Genomic DNA, 7808 nt, shown 5'->3' with positions numbered 1-7808 from the left:
CCCGACAACTTTAAGGGAAAAACATATAAGGCATAAATTTATTGATAAATTAACATAACTGCCAGGGAAACAACAAGGGGGGGATACTTCCTATGACCCCATGACCCATTACTTAGTGAATAAAGTAACGAAATATTAAAAACCACAAGGTTTAAAACAAACACAAGAGGATCTAAAATCAAAAACCCTTAAACACTTGAAGTCTAAAACAAAGCTGAAGCATTTGAAACTACACCCTATTCAAAATTTTAACAAACCATAGCCAATCATGGGAAGAGAAAAGCCCATTTTTAATCAGTGATAACACTCGGTTCAGCTGTAGATTTCATTTCAACAGATGTATGACCAATCACCTTCACTATATCCTCTTTGCTTCCATCAGATGTATCTATTTTGCTTACATTTTCCTCTGATTGATCTGTCTATGTTTGCACCTCAACCTTTAATGGTTTCTCAGATTGTTTCAGTGTCTCTATAATTGTCGGTTTCTCAGTCTCAATATGAACCTCTTCCTCTATTTGTTTCTTTGAAAGTTCTATTGTTGGTTTCTCAGATTCTGGTGGCCCTGTGCTAGTACCTTTGTCTTCTATAGGTTTTCCAGTCTCTGTCAATTTCTCTATATGAGTTGGTATCTAAGTTTACTGAGAGTCAACCATTTGTGCCGATTTCTTTCAAATCTTGCTATTATCAACATTATCTATCTTAACCTTTGAAGTTTCCATGTCCACAATAATGTTTACCTCTTGAGTATCCACATTCATTGTAAAGAGTATCTCCAACTCAGGGTTAGTATCATCATGTGTTATACCTTTAGTATCAATAACCAGTGGATTTTCTGAGTGTGTGTACCAGTGGTGTATCCAAAGGTGGCGGTGGAAAAAAATTATCTATAACCTTTATGTTTGGAATACCACCAAATTTTCCTTTACCCTTGTCCTTGTCTTTCTGATATACTTTGAATGTTTTCTCCATTTTAGGTCTGCTTCTTTCCTCTTGTTTTTCTTTCTCTACAAAGAATATATCCTATTTATCTGCAGTCTCATCTGCAATTTCTTTTACTCTTCTAGCCATCAGGCTCACTTGCCGGTGTCCACTAACAAATACTGATCGGTTAGCCTCAGAAATAAGTTCATCTATTTCTTCTTTGGATTTTACCAGATGAACAACCAAGAGTGCTTGAACTTTCAATTTCTTATCCAATTCCATCACTGATAGCCTTTTAGCTTCTAATCTCATGTATACATCATTTGGTAGCTCATCAATCACCTCTATCAAAACTTTCTTGAATATATCCAAATGTAAAATAGTGCTTTCCTCAATGGTGTTTCTATTAGTACAATTAAAAGTGTTATACCATTTATTCACATTAGATAGATTACCTTCATCTGTTATCTCATTTAGTAAATCATCTAGTGTAGGGGTAACAATGTCTGTTTCTTCTTAGGAGTAAGCTTCTTCTTTGGTTCCCTAACCACATGCTATTTCTTCCTTAGTGTTCTAGTTTTCTTAGGTGAAGGAGAGGGTGCCAGTGAGGGTTTTTTCTTCGTTTCTACTCTTTTAAACTCGACAGCCTTACCACTGTCAGTATCAGAGGATGCTACAACCGGTGAAACATGTGCTTTAGGTTGTAGTCCTTCAAGTTCACTTGTTGATATACCACTGATGTTCATGACATTTTCTTTGATCTCCTTTACCTTCTTGGAGGCATCTTTAATAAAATTTTATCTTCTCTTTGTCCTTTTCTGCATAGATACATTACTTTCAATAATTTTTGCATTTCCAAATAACTTCTCAAATGGCTCCCTTGGTGCATCAAGTAGAGCTTTAGCATATGTTTCCAGAACATGCAGATCTACCTCATATCCCATCTCCATAACCCAAATAGTTCTATGACTTACTACTTCCATCCAAGTTTCATCTCTTAGTAACAAAGAAGATTTCCTTGTCATATTTGTCAACTATGCTCTATGGTAGTCTCTCTCTTTCTCTCAACTTAGATTGAAATGTATTGAAATAGTCAATGATGTTCTTAATACTGTTAGTGCCCATACTGGTGAAAGCATCTTGTATTTATTTTCCTACTAGGATGTCATAACCAAAATCCTTGTGACCTATGTCGGGTATCTCCTTGGTAAAGTAAAACATTAGGCATACTAGAAGGTTTCCCAAATAGAAAGTACCTTTCTTGTCTCCCTTAATCTTCTTCAAGTTGTCAATTAATTCATCCTTAAGCCATTCACATAGATTAATCTTAGCATTATTGTTTACCATTTCATATGCACTATGAATACATAGGCTAGAAACAAAATTTAGTCTATTAGCATAAGTAGATTTGTAACCTAGTACCATACTCACATATCTTACATTGGTATCCTTAACATCATTCACTCTAAGTGACCTATTATCGAATATTGCTCTGGTTAAATCCATAACTCCTCGGTTAGGTATCTTCTTGGTTTTATCAGGCCTACTACCAATTGAAGGTAAACCAATAACTGCCTTAATTGCTTCCCTGGTTATCTTGCAAACTAACTCTAACCACATGAATTCTCCATGGACTCTGCTCAATACATTTCTGACAACTTCCTTAAGAAATTCAGGAATGTTCAGAATCTGCACAAAACGTAAATCTTGCACAATCTTATGTTGAGGTTTGATTACTCCATTTTCCTCATTAATGACCTCATTAAACATTTTCTTCAACTCCCCAGCCCCTAGGTTTTCTATGTTTCAATGTATGTAAATTTTAGGGTCTTTTGCAAATGCTACACCCTTAGGTATTTTCAGAAATGCTCCTATAGAGTCATCTTGTTTCACAATCTTGGGGATTATCTTGAATATGGGTCTATGGCATTTAATATTTTCCACAATGGTAGGGTTCAAAATAAACTCTGGAATAGAAGATGAGGAAGCCATTTCAAAGATAAATATATCTAAATCAAAATTTTGAATGCTTGAAAATCACTTCGTAGCTTTGCCTTAGAATGCCTTTCTCAATTTTGTGCTCTCTGGTCATTTGAATGCTCGGTGAGTTCAAAATGAGGGTTTCTCGGTGCTTTATAGCCAAACAAGGTTCTTTAAAACTACATTAAATGCTATCCGGTTAAGTGAAAACATAACACATCCACCAGTAAAGAAGAAATGTATCTTCTCACCATCAACCAAGGGTAGAATGCATGATCTTCAACTTGCTGCAATATCCCCTAAGGATTATTCCTAGATTATTCCTTAGTTAGATGAAGAATCTCCTGTCGGTGGAGGATTACTTTTTTCTACCGATGGAGAGATAGTTTCATCATTTCTTTGATCACTTTTCTTAATCCATTGTTTTGAAAATTCTTCCTTTACTTCATCTACCTTTTCTTTGCCCTTCAAACTAGATCCTTTATTGTTCCCCAATGAATTCTTTCTTCTACAGAATTTAGCAATATGTCCAATCTTATTACAAGCATAACAAGTTACATTATTCCTCTGAATAGCCTTTCCATATCCTTGACTAGTTTGTGATCTGCATTGATTAGATAAATGCCCAAATCTTCCACAAACATATCATTTCATATTCATTTTGAATTTTTTGAATTATGACCAACTTTGTTGCATTTGGAACATTGACCGGTGGGTGAGTTTATATTCTGATTATTTCTAAATCTACACTGATTTACTCTATGACCATACTTGTTGCAATTGAAACATTTCCCATTAAATTTATATGCATTAGGTTGTCTTACCGGTTTGTTCTGATCTTGATTGTTTGTAGTACCAGAACTTTCTCCATGTTCAAATCCAAGTCCATTAGTATCTCCATTAGGTTTCTGCCTTTTAAGAATGTCATCGAGTTCTTCTGAACTTTTCTTGAATTTGTCTTTATTAGGTTTGTTCTGATCTTGTATTTATTTGCAGTAGCCAACTCATTTTCTAGAATTCCAACTTGTCTCACAAGATTAGCTTTATCATGTTGCATGTGAATCATATCTGTCTTAAGCATATCATTTTCATGACCAAGTCTTAGATTTTCATTCCCAACATCATTAAGTATCCTAGTCAAGTCTTCTTCATTCTTCTTCCTGTCTTCAATATCCTTACATAGACTCATAGTCATATCTTGCATTTCATTCTTAATATTACTGTTTTCTTGTCTCAACTTATTTGCAAAGTCTCTAAGAGTCTCTTTTTCATCATCATCATTCCGCATCTTCTCATGAAGTTCTTTTCTTTTATTTTGTGTTATAACAAAGTTCTCCTGAAGTCCTTTAATGAATTCCTATGCAATCCTTAGATCATCTTCAAGTTTTATATTCTTCAATTGTGTTGCATCAAAATCTTCAAGAGCTCCTTCCAACTGTTTCCTTAAGTTCTCCACCTGCACTAGTGTCAGAATCTTCCTCAAATTGTTAGGCTTTTACAAATAGAGGACCAAGCTCTGATACCAATTGTTAGATTCAATGACAGTCCAAAAGACACTGAGAGGGAGGGGGGGTGGTGAATCAGTGTCTGACGAGTTAGTAGAATATTTAAACTTATTTAAAACTTTGCAACCCAAAACAGTGTACCGGTAAATAATAATTATTGCAATAAATATAAATAATAGAGACAACATAGAAACACACCATAACACAAGATATTTAACGAGGAAAACTGGTGTGGGAAAAACTTCGGTGAAATTTGTGACCCACAATATTTACTCACTAGCCAATGAATAAATACTACCTACAATAAGAGGCCTGCACATGCAGGGAGGCCAATAGCTTAGAGCTCACTGCTCAATAAAGAGTCACACTGACTACAAAATGGATTATCAAATCCAATACAATGTACTGCTCAAAACAACATCTCTCATGCCAGGTTCAGTACCAGTTTAAGCTTAGTCAATAACCAAAACCTTCACTGTCAACTATATCACCTTATACAAAATTATCTCATCACACATTATACCTCTCTCATATCATTCAAAATGACCTATAAGATCTCATACATATATGAGTCTTTTACAATATACCATGTCGGCTTACAAAAGATAATTACATTATAAAACATTTCATATAAACAAAAAATTATCCCATGTCAGCTAGGGTGTCGATATTCTTTGATCCTGTTGTAATCTGAATGTTGGTGAAGTGCCTGTCGGTGCTGGTGTATGTCGGTGTATGAAGTTTGTGATGTCAGGCATGTAGAAACCAATTGCTAGTGACTTTCCAGTTGGTTGCCAGATAGTTGCCATCAATGAAAGCATCAACTATTCTCATAAGAGTGTAGAATGCCAACAACTAGTTCACTACCCTTCCATAACATTTTTAAGGCCTAGGAGCATGCACATGGTAAATATGAGTTCTAAGTATGTACAGGGTGAAAAAAATATTGTTGGGCTTGCCAAAATTTTAGGGACTAACAGTGTGTGTGTGGTTATTAATATACCGTGTACATGGTACTTAGACATAGTTTTATTTTCCCAAGAGCCTCAATGACCTCAAAAAAAGTTTTTGAGGTCGTTGAAGGCCCCACTGCAATTGTGTCTGCACTTTTGTCACGGTTTTATACATAGAAGTTAATATATTATTTTTGAATGATTTCACATGATTGAATTGTTGTTCTTATTAGTTTTTTCAATATTATTGTGATTGTTTAATAGTTTTGATTCAAAAAAATACTGATAAGATGCATATTTATGGTTATTTGATTGTTTCTAAACTTTTGTTTACATATATATGTAATATGATTCTATTTAGGACAACTGATATCAACCATGGGAAAGAACAAGTGAGGAACGATGGAACAACGAGAGGCTGAAAAGGAAAGACAAAGGCAACATATGAAGAAATGATGTGACATAAGAATAATGGGACAAGAAGGTATGTCATCCTCAACATCTCACTTTGATGTACCAAATGAACATAATGCACCTAATGCAATTGAAGAAGAGATACTTGATTTACCGTATGAACCTAATGAAATTGAATAAGAGACCACATTGAATAATCAATTAAATTTTGAACATAAACTTGCTTTATTTGATGAATTGAATGTAAACAATGCACACAATGTACTAATGTTAACACCTCCTAGAATCATTCATAGGAAACCAAAGTATCTAATTGACATTGTATGAGAATATATTGAATCCAATGCCCAATAAAATAAATAAACAAACTTGTAGGAGAATGGTTAAAATAATATGGAAAAACTATTTTGAAAAATTACATCAAACCACAAGATGTCAATTAATTGTTCAAATGATTAAAAATTTGAATTTTAGAGAGACAATGAAAATTATAGGCCTAAGATCACCCAAAAGTAACAACAAAAGAACTATTGTGAGAAATCTATTTGATGCATATCAAGCTATTGGTTCAAAATCATGTACTAAATATTCTAATGTTACTCGACGTGTCATTACATCAACCATAATGAGCAATAAAATAAAAAAAAGATCGTTTGATAAGAAAAACAAGTCATTAAATGTTAGTAGAACAACATTAAGTAAAGCATTACAAAAGCGAAAAAAAATAGAGGAACCTAACAATAATTGTCTTTGGGAATTATCGGGTAGACTCCCACGCAAAGACAAGGTTGTTGCTGATGCACTAAGAACACTAATTGAATTTTTTTGGCATGAAGGTGAACTGGGTCTACAAATTGTGAGCCACATGCCAAACACTATTTGGATATTAATCAAACAAAATTTTATGAAAGATTCCATGAAAACTTTCCTCAAATAAAAATTTCTCAAAGAGTTTTTGAAATAGAAAAACCTTTTTATATTAAGATTATTCATGTACGCACCACATGTTGTTGTAGGATGCATATTGAATTTTCCATGCACTATGATATTTTTCATCATATTTGTTCTACTTTGCACACTAACAATGTTTTGCAGGAATGCAATATACAAGCACCTCCTAAGTTGGTAAGAGAATTTATTTCAAGTGTGCTATGTAATAGACATGATGGTTACATTTATTATAAGATGCCTTGTTTGAAAGTTTCTTGTGCTATATGTGGTGGTTTTGAATATTTACCAAGATGTTTACATTTGGAGATCACACATGAAATTGGTAGGAAAATACTTTCTTTTAGAAAATATAAGACAGTCACATATGGAGTTAAAGATGGAAAATATTTTAAGAGATGTGAGTTAGTGAAAAATGATATATGTGTAGCTGAATTTATGAATGTTTCAAGAGAAACTAGTTTATGAGTACATAATGCATACACATAAAGCTCGATGGTTAGATGAACAATTCAAGTTATGTAAGGACACATTTCCTCTTGGCACCATTATCTCTATGGTTGATTTTGCTGAAAATTATACACTACAGCCTCAAAATGAAGTGCAATCTATGTATTATCATTCTACACAAGTTTCTACTTTTGTACACATAAAATTCATGCATGTAGATGATAGCACAGAGGAGGATAGAAAGGTTGTAAGAGAGTATCACTTCTACATAAGTGATGATCTTACTCATTCATCGGAGTTTGTACAAGGATTCTTTAAATTTTTCTATGATAATTTAAAGGAAAGAAACATACAATACAACTGACACTTGATATGGTCAAATAATTGCACCACACAATTAAAGAATGAATATGAAAAGTAGTGTACAACATTTTTGGAATTTCACTGAGGCTAGACATGGTAAGGGAGAGCATGATGGTGCAGGAGCATGTGTAAAAAGAGCCCTAGCTAGAAAAGAATTGAAGTACGAAGGTGGTGTTGAGTTGATAGATGTCGAAACAATTGTGCGATGGTGTAACTCTATGATGGGTCCAAGTAATCCTAGTACGTCAATGGTTCGTAGATATTTTTGGTT

Source organism: Cryptomeria japonica, chromosome 5 (assembly GCF_030272615.1).
Source record: "Cryptomeria japonica chromosome 5, Sugi_1.0, whole genome shotgun sequence".
Taxonomy (NCBI): domain Eukaryota; kingdom Viridiplantae; phylum Streptophyta; class Pinopsida; order Cupressales; family Cupressaceae; genus Cryptomeria; species Cryptomeria japonica.
This window is presented reverse-complemented; position numbering follows the sequence as displayed.